The sequence below is a fragment of the Ochlerotatus camptorhynchus genome, unplaced genomic scaffold, assembly GCF_037179485.1.
Source record: "Ochlerotatus camptorhynchus isolate MF236.1 unplaced genomic scaffold, CSIRO-AGI_Acam_v1.1 ptg000196l, whole genome shotgun sequence".
Classification (NCBI taxonomy): domain Eukaryota; kingdom Metazoa; phylum Arthropoda; class Insecta; order Diptera; family Culicidae; genus Ochlerotatus; species Ochlerotatus camptorhynchus.
The window spans coordinates 4,601,155-4,619,965 of NW_027040686.1; the positions used below are offsets into that span (position 1 = coordinate 4,601,155).

Sequence of the window (18,811 nt, forward strand, 5' to 3'; positions counted from 1 at the left end):
ACAATAAATTATACGCAATATGCTTGGTAAGCCTTATTTATGGAAAACATGTTGCCGCCATATTGGATTCCAAAATAGCGTCTGGACTGTATATCTGACCTTTACACGTCGTCCCTTTTCGGAAATTCCCACATTGTAGGATATTTGACAGTTTTTCTTAAAACCGATGGCCACCATCTTGGTTTTTAAAATGGCGTCTGGTATCGGTTTCCGGCCTCTACACGTTTGGCAATACCCATATTGTAGGGTATTTGACAGTTTTTATTGAACCAATGGCCGTCATCTTGAATTTCAAAATGGCATCTGGCATAGATTTTCGGCCTCTACACGTCGTTTCCTTTCCGGAAATACTCATATTGTAGAGTATTTGACAGTTTTTCTTGACCCGATGGCCGCCATCTTGGATTACAAAATGGCATCTGACATCGATTTCCGGTTTCTACATGTCATCTCCTATCCGAAAATACCCATGTTGTAGGGTAATTGACAGTTTTTCTTGAACTGATGGCAACCATCTTGGATTCCAAAATGGCGTCTGACATCGATTTCCGGCCTCTACACGTCGTTCCCTATCCGGAAATACCCATATGGTAGGGTATTTGACAGTTTTTCTTGACCCGATGGCCGCCATCTTGGATTCCTAAATGGCATCTGACATCGATTTCCGGCCTCTACACGTCATCCCTTTTCCGGTTCCTGTTCTCACATTGCACAGCAACATCTTATATGGACAAGCTTTGGAGACATAACATATTAAGGAAGTTCATGTGTACACTAGCGCCGCGTAGTGTGAGAGTTCTGAAATAATATGACGATCATCCGAAAGGACTTAGTCACCTGAACAACTTTGCTGAAGACAGTAACCTTCTATATGGCCAGGTTCTCGAGATACAGCTTATACAGGAAATTTACTTGCACACTAGCGCCGCGTAGTGAGCGTGTTCTGAACTAATATGGCCACCATCCAAAAGGACTTGATCACCTGCACAACTTTGCTCAAAACAGCAACTTTCTATATGGCCAGGCTCTCGAGATACAGTTTATATAGGAATTGCACATGCACACTAGCGCTGCGTAGTGAGAGAGTTCTGAACTAATATGGCCACCATCCAAAAGGACTTGATCACCTGCACAACTTTGCTCAAAACAGCAACTTTCTATATGGCCAGGCTCTCGAGATACAGTTTATATAGGAATTGCACATGCACACTAGCGCTGCGTAGTAAGAGAGTTCTGAACTAATATGGCCACCATCCGAAAGGACTTGGTCACCTGAACAACTTTGCTGAAGACAGTAACTTTCTATATGGTCAGGATCACGAAATAATTTATGTTGGAAATATGATCCATATATTATAGCACCCGTCATAAGTAACATAAAAGTGAAGCGCCTCTAGCGGCGTAGTTCACAATTTAACCTGAATCCAATGGCACAGGCTTGTTGGTCTAACCCAGTAAAGCAACTTTGTCCAAGACAGTATAGCTTTATGTATTGAAACAAATGAGATAATCCACTACAGCCCCCATTAGTGAAAATCCCATAAGCTGTGGGTATCCTTATTCGCGGTTCCTTATTCACGCCCCCGTTACCCCGGCAATAAGGATTCCTGACTGTAATACTAGAAACGCGGACCTGAGCTTCACAAAATTGATTATATTTTAAAGGAATAAATGTTTTCAATTCGATGCCTCGACATAAATATCAACCGTTCACTAATACGTACAGAATTTAAGAGACACTACATTAAAATTATGTTTTGAACAGATATCCAGCGTTTTTTTTTAAAGAATTGACAAACTAGGTGTTTTGCATAGGTAGCTGTCATAATGACTTTTTAATAATTAAACTATTTATAAAATAGTTACATAAAAAAACTACAAGGGACAGCCCTATGGGGTTGTACGCAATGGCGACGTAGGACTACGTGGTCTTATATAATAAATATTATTTGTTAATTGCAGCTGGAGCTTGTGTTTCGTGTGGGAATAGGAATTTGAGCGGGGTTCTCTCTGTTTAAACTCTATAGTATGACGCGCTTGGCATAGATGGCCCACAGCGACTCACGAAGAGCTACTGATTCCGATCAATAGCGGTGCGGCTTCTTCCTCCTTGTATGGATGCTCTTGTGGGCTGCAGCTCGTGTACTGGAGAACAATGTTCAACGCCACGTGTCAAAAACACTGCTGCTGCTGCTGATGATGATGATGATGCCGACGACCGGACACTACCACACGCGGTGATTGGAAATGAATCCGATCAGCGGTTGAGGCCAGCCTTATTAGCTAGCTGCTTGCGGGGAGCCATTCGTTGTGTATTGGAAAACACCATCACTCACCACGCGGTGATTGAATAAACATCGTTTGGTGAGACCGGATGGAATTCAACTTTGAAATCTGTGTTAGGGAAATCGCTTTTCGCAGGCAATCGGTGATAATTTTAACTATCATAGCAACAGTTGCACATTCGTGCCATTTTCAATAGTGACAATTCTAAAAATGGTAAAGTCTTCAATTTAACAGATGCGTATAAATATTTCTGATCCATTGGTGGTATAATTATTGAAATTGGTCCAGGGGCAGCTGAGTAATTACCGTTCCAAATCTTTCATAATTTTGTTACATGTTCCATTTTCAGTTTTCACAAAGTGTACCCCCATATAGAAATCACAGACGTAGTCCTACGTCAAAAAAATAGTCTATGTAGTCTGCAAAGAGGTGAACGCCTAAACTTTTTCACGTTTATATTGTTGTGAAGGAAATGAAAATGTATGAGTGAATTTATATCAGTAACTGTAACCAGTTCGTTTTATTTGCTAATCTGGTTAAGATGTCATACTTAAGTATCTTAAAGATAAATCGTCCATGCTCAAATCTTTGTGGGAGTAAGAGGAGATACCATCACCATCTTCTTAGGGGTTTGCTGAAGTCCAAGGTTCTTTGAGCTTTTATGAGATTATTCTGAACTTCTCTTATGATCCCCTGAGGTTCCCCAGTACGTTTCGGAAGCGTGTTTCTGAGGTTTCCTGATAATATCTAGGTGGTTTCATTTAGTAACAGTGATAGGACCTGTTTTTTTCATTCTCACGTGACGGCCATGATATGTTCAGGAGACTCTAGAGACAAAGTACAAGGGCTTTTACTCATTGAAATTCGGACAAGGTAGTGAAAGTTCTGAGAGATTTCATAACGCTTCAGAAGTTATCCAGATCCATTTTAGATTTGTTCGGAGAGCTTTCAAAACGTTCTCAAAACTCTATTGAACTTTGGAGTATTTCAACAAGAATTCACAGAAGTTCTGGAAACTTTAATAATGTTCAGAACTATGAGGTAGTTCATGGATTTTCCTGCGATCTTTAAAAATGGCGAACTGTGTTCGAAGGTTTAAATGATTATAATAAAAGCTGCCAAAAAATTATCCTCTTTACTCTAAACAGCCATATTACCATAGAGGTAACTCTAAGACTAGTAGGTCCCGAAGAAACAAGCTCAACTTTTTGGATCAGCTCTGGTGCTATGTTCGGTCCCAAGCTAATCGATGCACCCCTCGAAACATAGGAAAATCCACGAACCCCTCATTTTATCGGTCAAACTTTCATAGTGAATCAAAACAAACATTGTGTAGTACTAGAATTTCGACTAGAATGGAGTAAGTTAATCTATTTGCTAGTCAAGTAGTGAGCCAATTTAAAATCGTTAGTTTCCACCGGTTGCTATTACTCCACACAGCCCAAAAGTTTCCAATTCAGATCCTGATCAAATTCCTAAAATTTGATCTCATTGGGTTGCAACTTGAAATTGCAATTCCTCTTTGAAGTTTGTATGGTAATAACCAGTGGCGTTTCCTTAACCTCAATCTACCTGTGCACAAACTCTCAAAACATAAAGAATTATCAAAATATTACTTGCAATGGATAGATCGCGTAAACTAGAAGACTAGATTTTTCAACCAATTCGAGTATGAATATGGCGTTAAATCTGGTGATAACTAAGGTAAAAATGAACCCCGTAACGTGGGTAGATCACCTTTTCGGGGTACGTTACGGGATGTAAGATCTACCACCGATTCCTAGTTTTGACTGCTTCAAATTAGGGGAGCAGGATTTTTCAGTAAACAAAGGAACACATATTAGTCCTTGTTACTTTTTATGCCTTGTTGATAGTGATAAGGACTCGAGTTGCCTGGACCGAGGATGATCTTGAAACAAGAAAAAAATTAGTTAGTCTTCACCTATGTGATTCCTAATCTTAAGACTAGGATTCTGATGCATGGTCATTATCGGTGTCATTGCTTTTTTTTGTTGCTAAGGACTGCAATTTTGACTGATAAAAGGGCGCTCCTTTGGAGGGTGTTCCAACACTCCGAAGGGTATAAATAGCGGGACCTTTCAATTAGAATCGATTCCTTGCGAAGAAGGCAAGAATGACAACTGTATCAAAACCGAATACTTCATCATTTCTCAATAGTGAAGGAGTAATTCGACATGCACTAAACTAAGGACGCGGGATATACTACAATAGATCAAATTACTGGTCACAGTGGTGTTATGTCCCGAACAGAGGAAAAACAGAGGACAATTTTCATAGCTCCAACATGGCTGAAGACCACTATTAGTTATTTATTTCACAATATTAGCAACATTAGAATCCTGGACAGTTCTACTTAATGATCTATTAATAATCAGCAATTAGTTGTTAAGGACGGTTGATAGAATCCACAAATGGCCTTGTAAAATCAGCCATTAAAGCGGCCATTTGCGGATTCTATTTAACGTGTCATTAAATTATTATTACAACAGCAGTCGGAATAAGACAGTTTTCGAAACAATTGAAGAATCATTTTTCACCAAACTTAACTTTAACAAGATTGACACAGTTTACCAAACAAAATGATCGCCCTCCAATGCCAATTGAAATAAATGATAAGGACCTATCGGCAGATACTCATTCTGCATTTTTTTATACCAACATCATGGACTATACCAACACCATAGGTAGTCCTTGAGAACTTGATTCATACACTCGCCGCAGCTACAGCACACACAAAAAAAAAAAATCTTCCAGACGTATCACCTTACCCTCCTAATACTACGAAATTGAAAGACCCTCTCTTGAAGCCGATGTTTTTCTATCGCTCTTTCCACACAAGAGCTCTAAATCCTCCAATTTGCTGGCGGTGTTGGTGGTGGTAGTGAGAGCTTTCAGGCAACCATCATCATCATCATCCCCGTTTTCATCAATTGCCAAAATGCGAATATCTCCGCCTCAGGCAGCGCGACTTCACAGCACACATCGCCATTCCACGCATCCAACGCTCACAAAAACAAGCGGTAACACACAAAACGGAACAGAGATCCCTTCGCTCCCCAGTCCCCCCGCCCGCCGTAGAACCACCAGCACAGTCCGAAATTCGGGTTCAAGGTAGTGCAAACCAAATATTTTGACGACGACGTCGGCGGCGATTTTTTCCCCCGTTTCGAATGATGACAATCGCTACAGCTGTACGGTGTCCAATACATGGTGTTACGTAGAGTTCTGTTTTCTGTCGCTCCCTGCTAATGGTGTGGAACGCATAATCTCGGGAAAATTGGGAGAGACGGCATCACAGGGGCGACGGCGAGTTTTTTCGCAAAACATCCTAAGAACGACGCACCGCGTCTCGCTCAACATGTTTTTAGCTGCGGACTTTTTCCATTTTGGGGCAATAAATTGTACGTTGTGCGGTCGTCGTCGTTGTCGCCACGACCGACGACGGCGTCGTCATCATCATCATCTGCAAGTAGGCTTTCTAAGGTGCGACTACGTTTTTCGCCTTTCATGGCGATCTGATCTTGTTAATCGTAAAGCAATCCGAATTCGCCACTGCCTACAACGTCTCGGTTGAACGTCTCAGAGATTTTTTCCTGAATGGTTTTAATGTTTTTATGACTGGTCTTCAATGTCACTGACAGCCATTGGATATGCTGCGCGCAGGGATGTGTGCGTGAATCGGAAGTTTAAGTTTCTTGGATATGTTAACGTGCTCGACTTAAACGACCCACGGACTGCGAGCGGATGCCCGGACAAGCAAGAAGAAAGATGTTGATAAAAATTATTAGATACGGTATAATAAAAGTTGAGCAAGTTACATAGATGAGATTGCTATCGCTAATAAATTCAATGGTAATGCTTACTGGGTGGATACACACAACACTTCTCAACACGCGGTTCGATACAACCATTCAGAGTGAATGTTCAAAGTAGGTGCTCTCGGAGATCCACGCGGTGCGGCACGGCTCTACGTCAATGGTCTCATTTGGAGAGAAAAAAAAATCATTCGGCTGTCAACCGTCACGACTGCGTTTCATTGCAAATGACATCAGACAACTTTTTTTTTTGGGACACACAAAAGAATTGTCTGAGCGCAGTCCAAACATGTTTTCTCAGTGATTATCTCCTTGGCGACGACGGGTTTGACTGTCAAGTGTATGTTGATGACCTAGATCAATATAGAAAACTTTGTTTTGCCAGTACCAGTGCCAGTGCATGGAAATGCAATTATTTTTTTTTATTTAGCGCGTAAAATTCCATTTAAGCCTTTATCAAAGATGTCTGGTTTCAGTGGTAAAACGTGTTGACAAGCGATTATGTTGCGTGATTTTACAACTCGTCAGAATTTTGCATTCGATTATCTTCTTTAAAAATATGAAAATTTTGCTCGCTTTGTGATTTTATCCCAAAACCATCTTCTGTGAATTGATAAGCATGAGCATTGATGACCGTTTAATTCGTAGGTGCTACTTCACGATTGACCACTGCGACAGTTCCGGCCGAGTTCTATCAGTAGAAATTTTCCACGTTCTCTACCGCAAAATAAACAGCCTGGTATTTGACCCACAATCTTCTACTCAGTAAGCAAAAATGGTCTCTGCTAGGCCACCGAGCTCCTTACATAACTACCAACCATTACGAACGATGATTGTTCAAATTCGCCATCATAACGCTTTTCAAATGGAAGCGATTTGGTTAATCATGGATTTGGCAAATTATTTGGAAATCGATGCAATTCTTGCTATTATATGGTGGAGCCTGGGATTGAGCCCACGATCTTCTGCTTAGAAAACAAAAACGAGTTCCTCATATCACTACAAAACACTACGACCGTTATGAATATCTTGCTCGTGTGTTAGTATCACCATTAAATTCCTGTGACAATGGCGACTGTAGCGCAAAAAGAAACATCATTACCAGGAGTCCGCATCGTGCTCTCTTGCCGTGCGGATCTATTTACTTTTTGCTGAAGGAAGTGTTACTACTACCTAAAGCTACAACAAATTTAAACAGCACTTTTCAGTGCTCAACCTGTAAAATTTCTACCTTGTTCAACTTTATTCCTCTTCGATCCTTGTTTGGACCCTACCCGAGGTAATCCTTCTTGGATATCGATTTGGAAAATTCCTCTTGGATCCTTCAGATTCTTATAGTAATCTGCTTGGAAGTCGATTTGGATAAAAATTTACTGCCGCCATGGCGCCTAAACGCAAAAGAAAGGGGCAAACTCTTGACCCCCCTTCTGAAGAAATTAATTTGAGTAATCAATTTGATTTGCTCACGGATGATGAGAATGATCCATCATCGAAGAAAAATTCTAGTAAACTTTCCCGGCTTAATGCCAAGAAGGAAAAGATTCCCCCTATTGTGATAACCACTTCCGATTTCCATGCTCTTCGCATGGAACTTTTGAACTTCGTGAAAGTTAAGTTTTCTCTACAAATTGGACGTCGGGGTGAATGCCGTGTATTGGCTGAAACCTTGGACGGATTTAAATGTCTTCTCAAGTATCTTACTGAGAAGAAGCACAAATTTTTTACTTACGACACCAAAACTTAACGTGTGTTCAAGGTTGTCATGAAAGGACTGCCCAGTGGTGAATCCCTGGATCAGATCAAAGATGAACTGGCAAAATTACTTGGAGTTGTGCCACTCCAAGTAATCAAAATGAAAATGAAATCCCGTCCTGGCGATTCGCGCAACAGGATTTCTAATGATTTTTATTTAGTTCACTTCAAGTCTAGTGAACTAAACAACCTTAAGGCCTTAGAAAAAGCTAGCCTTATGCTCCATGTCCGAGTGAAGTGGGAACACTTCAGGAAGACTGGAGGAAATTTCCAAAACCTCACTCAGTGCCGTAAGTGCCAGGGATGGGGTCACGGAACTAAAAATTGCTACATGCCAGCTAAATGCATGAATTGTGGTGATTCCTCTCACGCAAAGGACGACTGTCCTGTGAAGGAAGATCCTAAGAAATTTAAATGTTCAAATTGTGGTGAAAACCACAAATCCATTTTTTGGGAATGTATCTGATCTCGGGAAAATATTTTTGATGATTCCTGGGGGACTGATTTGGACGAAGTAAGGTCTATAACTAAAAAGTTTCAAAATATGAAAGCTCCAGGTGATGATGGAATTTTCTATATCCTCATCAAAAAACTCCCAGAGAGTACCTTGTCTTTCTTGGTAAAATTATTTAACAGATGTTTCCATTTGGCATACTTTCCTGATAAATGGAAAAATGCAAAAGTTGTTCCAATTTTGAAGCCGGATAAAAATCCAGCTGAAGCTTCTAGCTACCGCCCAATAAGTTTGCTTTCTTCAATAAGTAAAATTTTTGAAAAGATAATTTTTAATAGAATGATGCTTCACATCAATACGAACTCAATTTGTCAGGAAATCTAAACTTTGCCTGACGAATAAACTTCTAATATTTAAACAAGTTTTTAGACCGGCCATGCTTTACGCTGTGCCAATATGGTCTTGTTGTTGCACTACCAGGAAAAAAGCACTTCAAAGGATTCAGAACAAAATTCTGAAGATGATTTTGAAGTTGCCTCCCTGGTACAGTACTACCGAGGTACATAGAATTTCGAATGTTGAGACTTTAGAACAAATGTCCAACAAAATAATGAATAATTTCCGGCAAAAATCGTTACAATCCTCAATTGCAACGATTAATTCCCTTTATACTTAGATAAGATTTAGTTTTAGTTTTTAGTTTTAAGATATCAATTGTTATACTGACATGCAGGTTTAAAAAACCTGTTTAAAATACTTAATTGCCAAGACATGAACAATGTAAAAACACTTAGATATATATCATAACAATTAAGGCTGGTACGTTACTGCAGTAACTGGAGCACCTAGGTTAAAAATGAAATGTAATTTATTTTGAATTTGGAACAAATAAAGAGCTAAAAAAAAAACATCATAACCAGGGTGTCGACTCAATGAAGAAAATCAAATTTTCTGATATTCCCTGATTTTTCAGTAATTTTCAAACAAATTCCAGGTACAGTGCCTACCCGTTTTTGGCAACACGACCTCATCAGCTAGTGCTTTCTGTATATTTTTGTCATGAAATACCACATGGACGTCTAACACAGGTAGTTTACAATCGATTGTAATGGATAGCTCATTTCTGATGAAAATCCATGAGGGATTGTTATGGACAGTGTAATAGGTATGGGAAAAAGCGTGATACAAGGAAAGGGGGTAAACAATTCGAAAAACTAGTGGATTTCATATTTGAATCGTCCCTTAGAAGCTCTGTTCTGACTGTTTCCGAACTCAACGCGAGGGGCAGAAATTAACCGAGTTCTCCTATATCTTACATATGAAACACTTGTCTTTAATCCAGTGGCATTCCGTAATCTCAATTTTTACCTGTGCATCAACTTTCAAAACCAGATTTAAAGCCATATTCATACTGGAATCGGTTGAAAAATACAGTTAATCTTCTAGTTTACTGGATATCTATCTATTGCAAGCAATATTTTGATAATTGTTTATGTGTTGAGAGTTGGTACAGGTAGATTGAGGTTAAGGAAACGCCACTGCTTTAATCCCATTATATTTTTTCGCTTGAGCATATTTTGAGACCCAGCTTCGCAAGGGAATTATTCCGGATAATACGCTTAACCAAACGCTAATTAGCGGCCGGTTCCACCGATGGGAAATCTTAAAACCAGCGCTATCACTTCCAAAATTATGTAAGTTAATTTGTTTGCAAGTTTGCAAGCAGAAAACGTATCTTTTATAGTTTTTTAAGTGATAGTGAAAGTGAATAGTGAATTAGTGAAAGTGATACAATAGTAGTAGAATTAAAATAAGGCATACAATTATTCTACTAAAACGCTCATCAATCTATTTAGATTCACTGAGAAGTTAATTTTCCTAGCTAACCAGATTTACAATGAAGGTCTGGAATACTCAATAAAGCCACTCTATGCTGTCAAGGCAATGCTTGTCTACATATCTTTGAATCATTATTCAATCATAAAAGTGTTACTCTAAGCAATAAATAAAAAAACCCATCCTAGCAAGACCATTATCGAAGACAACAAATCAAGAAGACTGGCAACTTTGCCAGAATCCAAGTGACAGATACAACAGCGCTGCGCTTGAGTGAAGGTGGAAGCAACGCATAGAAAAGTGAACAAATACACAAACCTTTCTTCTGAGGATGTAATCTTTGCTATCAAATTCGTTCGAAGAATTTACCTTTGAGCGGCAGATGCGCCGATTGTACCTGTCTCATAGCGTTCGTATGAGAAAATGGAAGATTTACCAGTCTTCTTGATTTGTTGTCTTCGTCAATATCCTAAATTCTCATTTAGTTGAATCTCAGGCTGTGCCCTCTTCTCTTAGTTCTTTACCATTCTTGCATTAACTGAAAGGCACTCCAATGCGCTCAAAGGAATGATTTTTATTTGACAAAGATGGATCGTGCAGACGCACAAGTTCGCAACAATATTTTACATTTGAAATAAACATCCATTCTTAATTTACACCCAATAATAAAGTTGTTTGAAACTAGCGATATCAGTCATACTTATTAATAAGTTTCTGTGGTTAAGCAATATTTCCCTGAATTTGAAAGAAGTTACCTGAGATTCCCTGATTTTTCAGATTTTTTTCAGATAGTCGACACCCTGATTAGCATTCATCTTGATGAGGCTGTGATCGTTTTGATTTCCACAAAGAGCGCTCTGGCTCCGTTGTAACGTAACGAAAATTTCCAAAAACTTATATTATTTTATTATAATTTCTACTGTCATTTATTTTATTACATTTTATCCTTATATGGGTTTGAAGTTAGGAATCAATATCGAACGTAGCTAAAATTGGCCAATTGCTGGTACGTTTTTCTGAATAAAAATAATTTGTCTAAGCCCGGGATGTCAAACAACTGCCGAAGACTCAGAATTTGAAAAATTGTCAAGTTATAAACTTGTTGAGTGGTACAAGGCTAAACGGAATTGAAAAATAGACCATATCTTACGAATTGATTTACAAGTTTTGACTTGATCAAAATAGTGTGCCAAGCAAAATTTTGTCTGCGGCGGCATTATATGCTGTTTTCCATCCGCGTCGGCGGCATCACGCCGATTTCAGTCGACGGCGGTATAGCCTGTTTAACTGGTTTAAAAAAAAACCCTACTACATATCGATATGCAGCACTTTACTCAACAAGTGGCAAAGGTGGCTTTTAACATCAAAAAATACGGAAGGACGAGAAAATTGCTCGATTGTCCCTCGAACATTCACACTTCCTGGAAATTTTCTCAACTTCTTCCAAGTTTCATAATTATTATTTTTACACGTTTTCTCAATTCGTTCAAGATCTTAGAACATCTATGAACCTTTCCTATGAATTTAGATACAATGATACTTAAACTTTCTGTAAGTTCTTTAGTTAAATCGTAAAGTTTTAAAAAGTATGCTGAACGTATTAACACTGCGAACACGATGCCTCTGGTAAAATGTGTTACGGCAAAGTGGCAATGTTTCAAAAATCATTTCGCAGCAATTTATCGATAGATTTTTAATCTATTGATACCGAATAAATCTTTCAAGTATGATTGGATTTGAAATTCGTCAATAAATGGCTGAGCTATTTTTCAAACATTGCAAGTTTTCCGTTACACATTTTCCGGAGGCCTCGTGTTCTGAGCGTTAAATACTTTCTGAGCTATTATGAAATTCCCTAAACTTCTACAAACTTGATTGATTTGTTTTTCGAAGTGCTACGTATGTAAATCTCTTGACAAAGTTCATTGAATTCCGACTAACTTCACTGCACTCCTGCAAAATTCTCTGAAGTTTTTAGAATATCGTTGATTTTCTGCGATATTTTTGAAGTTCTATAAAATTTCCTGAACTTTTACGGCATTTCCTGATGTATTTTTATTTCATTACGCTTAATAATCAATGAAGTTTCACAAATTAAACAAAATTCCCTTAACTACAACAAGGTTTTCGAAACTATTACGAGGATCTCAATTCATAGAAATTTCATAGACCTCCAAAAAGCATTGTAAAATTTATGAAAGCTTCTTATACATTAATTGAGCTGCATTGAAGTTCTGAAATTCAGAAAATTCAGTTGAATTTATTAAAGTCCAGTTCATTAAACTTCATAGAATTTTAGTGAAATTCAGTTGAACATGAAACTTCAGGTAAATTTGTAGAACTTAGCAATTTTGTAGAAGTTGAGAAAAATTTGTAAAACTTCATCAAATATTGTGAAAAATTAGCAAACTTTAAAGAAATTTAGTGTAGAAAATCAAGAAACTATGCTGAAGTTCAGTGATTTTTCTTTAATATCATTAGAGATGTTCAGAGAATTTCGTAGAGAATAAATTCAGACGAAATCGAAGAAATTAGAGGTGCTTTGTAGAAATTCGGGAAAATTGTATACAACTGGGAACCTTTAAAAGTTAGGGAAATTTCGTTTAATTTAAGGGATTTTTTTTTTGATTTCTATAGAACTTTATAAAAGTTCATTTAGCTTCAGTGTTCTGAATAGTTTAATGGACTTAAAATCATTTGGAAATTCCGTAGAAAGATCTTCAGGGCAGTTTGAAGAAATGCAGCTAACTCCATAATAATTTTGAGAATTTCGTAGAATTTACGTAGGAATTCCAGGACCTTCGGTGAAGTTTCATAGAAATGCTAAGATTATAGCATTCTCTTCAGAACTGCAGGCTTTGATTTGGAAACTTTGTTTCGCTCAGATCTTTAGTCAAATTCGTGGACAAGGCTCAAGGTCATTCCTGAAGTTTGGAAGTCATGGGTGATCTAATATCTTGATAGAATTGAGAGAATTTGGAAAAATATGGGACTTGGAAGTGATGGAAGCTATATTTTTCAGGAAGTAAAGCTAAGGAAACTTTGTAGACATTCAAGGATCATTAGAGCAATTTTCACCGGCGTGGCAACATTTTGACTGGCCCCGTGACTGATCCGGCGGCGCGTCGGTTGATTTTCACCGCCGAGGGCGGCGGGCGCGGTGACAACCAGGTCTAATTCTGAGGAGAATTTGAAGGAAATTTCTGGAACATGCTTGGCTGAATTTCAAGAGAATTTCCCAAAAAAGAAATCAGAGAATTCCTAGATAATTCTGATAAGATTAGATTAGATTTCCAAGACAATTCTTAAGCGAGTTTTCTCGAGAATTATTGAAAATACTAAAATAATTGAAGAGTGAATACTAAGAGTGTCCTTAAGGGTATTCAGAGAAGGCTGATATGGATAACACAAATCAAGGGCATGCTAAAAAGAAACATAAGATTATTCAGTGGAACCCTGAAAGCAACTCTGAAGACATCTTGAGATTCTAAAGAAATTCATAAGTTATCTTCTAGAAATCAAGAAATTCTATATAAGAAATTCAGACATTGTCGAATATTTAAAACCACACAAAAATTCAAAATTCAGTAAAACACTTTTTGTTATCTTCCACTTAATTAATTTTGGAATCCATGACAGATACGTATTTCGACTACAATGTCTTCATAAGTGCCATTTCCACTAATCAATGGAAGATAACCATTTTGCTGTTTTATTTTAGCATTCAGGATTTGGTAAAACTTTTGAAATTCAAAGACTTCGAACAGTTGTTAAGAGTACATGTTTGCAAAAAAAAGTGATACCGGTCTAAGAAATAAAAAGTCTGGAAAAGGTCCCATTATAAGTTTGATCGGTAAACTTTGGACATTGAAAAATAAGTGAAACCTTGAAGTGCGGAAACTAAGAAGGACTTTTCTATGAATCTCTATCCCGGACTAAGGAAAATTAAGTCGCGTACACATATAGTACATATATAGTTTAGCAGATAATAGAATTCTATTAAAACATATACATCCATATTTTGAGATTGCAATCAAATTCCCGGTTGGTTTCGATTCGCGGTTCTCTCTCGGTTTTTCCCGGTTGAGTGGCCACCCTACATTAAAATATCCATATCCTTAACATTCACTATACCCTTAAATACGGTTTGATCGACCAGTACTTAGCCTAGAGAGGTATTTAAGTATCTCGAATAAGCAACACTGGAAACTTTTAAATTAGGTATCATACAAAATTTACTTTGTCTCAAATTCGCATCCAGTTGCAAAATAACCAGGACATCACACCTTTTCGGCGTCATTGTAACTCCAACAATTCACCTGTTCAAACACGTTCGGTATTACCCAAAGCTTGAATTGCGATAAAGACAAAAACTGGACAACAACTAGCTTGATACCAGAAGGATTTTTAAGGTAGTATGTCCTGTTATGGACACCACTTCACGCGTGAGTATTTTCGATTTTGTAGTTGATTAAATCAGTTAAATTTATACTGCACTAGGAAAATACCTCATTGCTCGACAGAATCGTAACTAATCGTGTAGGGTTTTAAAAGCTCGATAGTAGACCAATGAACCCTACCTACTCGTTATCTCCTCGCATAATAAATCCCAAAAAATCCATCTTTCAGCAATTCCGCGAACGAAAAACCCATTCAAATTGTTTTCGGCGAACCTAACCTGTATAATTTATGAACGTATTTCGAGCAGAGAGAGAGAGACAAGTCAATGACACACTCTATGACAGCGTGTCTGGTTTATCTAATCGAACCATCCGATGGCGAATTGACTGATATATGACCGTAGAATGATGGCTTTTTGCAAACCGAAATCATCGACCTAAATTTGAACTCAAACCACCAAAATTCTCGTTCAAGCTAGTAATGATGGGCAGCGACTACCTGTTGAGTTGTTGAGCTCGTCGTCTCGATAATGGCGATAGCACGCTTCCAAAACATCGGAAAACCTTGATAAGTTTATTCACTCCGTTTGAACTCGACGTCATCATCGATGTTAATAGGTATATGTAAAGTTTGGGTTTCGTAGGTTTACACATCAGCTTCGTACAGGTAGTTGAGACTGATGTTTTGTACACACAACGCACAGTGCTTGCGTACGACGAGTTTGATTTGTTGAGCCACTTTAGGGTTTTATTAAGTAGGATCATTTATTTGAAATGGAACTGGTTCAAAGACGCATATCAATGAGCTTGTATTGCGATTGCTTCCTAGAAAGAAACAAGTTTGAAGGCGTTCAGAATCAAACTATAGATGTAAAGCTTTTAGCCTGTACTGGTCCTGTGGCCTTGAATAATTTGTTAGTGGATTACCTACTTTCATGACTATCTTGTCAATGTTTACTATTAATTTAATTCAATTATGATGAGTGGTGTCGGCATCCTAAATTGCATTTCAAGACAATAGGAACAGTAATTTAAGGTATACATTTCAGAACATTAATTAGGATTGGACGGAGCAAGATCGCCGTCCGAGGCAAGATGCGCACTCTTTAAGATTACATCAGTAATCTTATATTTTTAGAAACTGCATATACGTACCATTCAACAATGATCGTAAGATGCAACATTCCATAAATTATTTATAAATATTCAGTAACTGTCAAGAAACTGATAAAAATTTCGTACAGAAAAAAATCTCTTTCTCTGTAATAAGAATTTACAATAATCAATAAAACTTTTCAAATTTCGTTTGTTACAACTATCAATTAATTGTTCAGCCTGGTGTGGATATTTTTTAAAAGCAGCTTCTGCTATAGGTGAACGTCTTGTCCCGTCTTGCTTCTGAGAACGGTGTGAAAAAGTATCTTTAATAATTTATTTAAAAAAAATCCAAAATTTGGCTATGTTTTGACAATATTTTACGTTTATTAAATTGTCCACAAAACGCACGAATATTGTGGTACACTTACCCTACATTGAATTGTATTCATGCGTAGGCGCTAGAATATGCATGAAAGAACTAGAGTAGGCAATATTTCAATCTACGATTTGCAATTATTACATGCAGGCTGGCCATCTTGCCCCCAACAGCTTTTATAATAATCAAAGAATGGTTTTAAGTCGCCCCAAGGATCAGCCTCATCAATAAATCAAATTAAATTTTATAAAACTGCTATTGCTGCATTCATATTTTTTTTTATCCTTAAGATAATCACTACCTGCTTGTACAAGGTTGAGCTAACTGCATAAGTTAGACAATGCACCATGCCCACGCCCGGGTAGTAATTTTATATTGCATAAATTTCCGTCGTCTAAGCTAGACCGCTAGCGATCAAAACAAAGAGCAAAACTCGAAGATAGAGAAAAGCAACAAAACGGAAAAAATAGGTAGTAATGCTACGAACCCTAGGCTCCACCACAGTGCACTAGGTGAAGCTCGACGATTGGAATGCACTCGCTGGCCGTGCTTCGGCTTACATACCTATCTACCCGCAAATCCATGACATGCATAAAAAGGAATTTGCAAGGTTTCCTTCTTCGACTGCATAACGAAGAAAGTTCGACCTTAAAACACAGTTCCCATCGCGCAGCACGCTGCAGCCAGATAACGGAGCACGGCCTGTTAAGGGCTGTTCATCAGCCGTTCGGAATGTAAATATATGCTTGGTTTGGTGCATATTTTATCACAGTCGGATTCATTAGAAAAGAATAGCCGACGCGATTACCTGTGGGGTATTTAGATAATTTCCAGTAAATTACCCATTGTTTATTTACCAACAGTTAACTCAAGATCTGCGAATTTAAAAGCCTCCTCAAATGCAAGCAAAACGAGGACGATCGTCTTAAAAGGACAACTCGGGATTGCGATCACGTAATCATGCGCATCGCAGTACTGTAAATGCATCGCCTTCGTTTTCGGGGAAAGCAAAAGCCAAAAAAATCGAACAGTCGAACGGGGAAAGTATGCATGCATAAGCAAAAAAATTGTCAGGTAGGTCATGTCCACCGGGCGGTGTTCAGACCAACTCGATCCGACGATACCGGGCCGGTTTTGGGTTGTTTTCAGCTTTTCTTCAACGATTGCAGACCCCTCCCGTTGCGATGATCATGATGATGATGATGATGGGTGGTGTTTTCATTTTGAAAGATGTGGCTTGACTTGGAAGTGCAGGAAAAAGAGAAAGTTATAACAGTTTTTATCTTACTCTTTGGCCGGCTTTCTATACTGTAGCCAAGTCAAGTGGCCAGGTGTGGCGGATTTCAAAAGCAACGAGAGATGGTTCGTGCATGTGAGATAAGTCATGTGTTGATTAATGGAAAGCCCTTAATTCTAAGGGGTATCTTGTGCAGGATGGATTTTTTTCTGGGAAGACAAATGTTTGCAAAGTGTTTAGCACTGCTGCAGTGCTTTGTACACATTCAGGAGAATAGCTCATCGCAGTAATTCTTTGTTCTATAAATTGCAACTGTGCCATTTACGAAGCAACTGCAAATTAATACTAGTACTGTTGAATGATTTTTCGTGACGAAATAATCTTTTTCAGAATCAATCCAATCGGAATCGGCTTTGTGGAAAATATGTTTCAAAACATTCGGGCAGAACGCTCGAACATTTTCAAGTTAGATAACCTGAAACCGTGTTCAGGGTGAAGATGATGAGCAGATTTTTACTTTATTTTTTAAATATTCTATTTCGTTGAATTTTTAGTTTGGAATATCCAAATTTAGATTTTATATCGGCTAAATACCTTTACCTATTATCGTCACGGGTGTTAATAAAGTTCTTGAGCGTACGAATTCGGTCTATCGATAATAATTAAAGCTATTGCCGAAGCCGTTGTTTACCCATATTTTTACAATCTATAGCATTTTTTGTTTGATTTTCGAACTCCAAAATTTAAATATTGATTTTTTAAATTCAAAATTAAGAACAGGACCAGGGTGTCTGATAATTAATTGAACAGTTATTTAAGAGTGCTACTGCACAACTTTAGATTGAAATAGGAACACACTTATGTGTTCGACGCCATGGGTTGTTCACCATATGATTCGAAATAAATGTTTGGCGGCTTATGCAGAAGTAGCAGGCGCATAATATTTAGAGTTTTGACCTGACATTGCATTGTTCCATTACGCGAAAATGTCGTTTGATGAAATCGAACGATAGCCGGTGCCGGTGGTAAATAAATAAAAATAAATAAATAAATAAAAATCCCAGCCGAGGTCGGTGGGATTTTTCTGAGACATAAAAATCTTTGGTCACGTCTTCCTTCGGAAGGAAAATAAAGCCGTTGATCCCGGCCCATGTGTTGAATGGGTGCAACATCCTACGCAGGTGTGGAAGCTGCCTTCCTGCACATTCGATTGCCGTCAATGGATGGCAATCGATGTCCTTCGGTGATTGGCACTAGATTACGGAACAGAGACCGACGTTAAATAAAGGAATGAAGAAATCTAACGACTATCTATTACTGCAGTACCCAAATTTTTAAACCCCACTCCTCTCTCCTTTATTGCTCCTCAAATGCGCCCAATTGAAAATTTATGTAGATAATTTCTCAAAAAAAAAGGATGGTTTGCAATAATTTTGTGGCAAACATGTAACAATTGATCAAAAGGCTAAGAGGTACCGTAAAACGGGGTAACTTTGACAGTTTTCTGAAGTATATTCTAAATATTTTTTACAACAA

General features: G+C 38.0%; 4 protein-coding genes across 8 annotated transcripts in view; all 4 read right to left on the reverse strand.

Annotated features, from left to right (window-relative positions):
• LOC135702723 (probable peroxisomal acyl-coenzyme A oxidase 1) overlaps positions 1–18,811 on the reverse strand; it is a 365,647-nt gene that overhangs the window by 277,768 nt on the left and 69,068 nt on the right. The gene's annotated exons all lie outside the window — the stretch shown is intronic.
• Positions 1–18,811, reverse strand: part of LOC135702729 (uncharacterized) — a 115,102-nt gene that overhangs the window by 73,200 nt on the left and 23,091 nt on the right. Inside the window, exon 1 of one of the 2 annotated variants that reach the window (XM_065223781.1) lies at positions 17,967–17,985. The exons of the other annotated variant lie outside the window; for it this stretch is intronic. The gene's annotated coding sequence lies outside the window, so the exon portion shown is untranslated. Of the gene's footprint in view, positions 1–17,966; positions 17,986–18,811 lie in introns of those variants that run through there. 2 annotated transcript variants of the gene reach the window in all.
• Positions 1–18,811, reverse strand: part of S6k (Ribosomal protein S6 kinase) — a 152,616-nt gene that overhangs the window by 65,496 nt on the left and 68,309 nt on the right. The gene's annotated exons all lie outside the window — the stretch shown is intronic.
• LOC135702730 (uncharacterized) overlaps positions 14,825–18,811 on the reverse strand; it is a 28,569-nt gene continuing 24,582 nt past the window's right edge. Inside the window, exon 2 of the mRNA XM_065223782.1 lies at positions 14,825–15,705. The gene's annotated coding sequence lies outside the window, so the exon portion shown is untranslated. The remainder of the gene's footprint in view (positions 15,706–18,811) is intronic.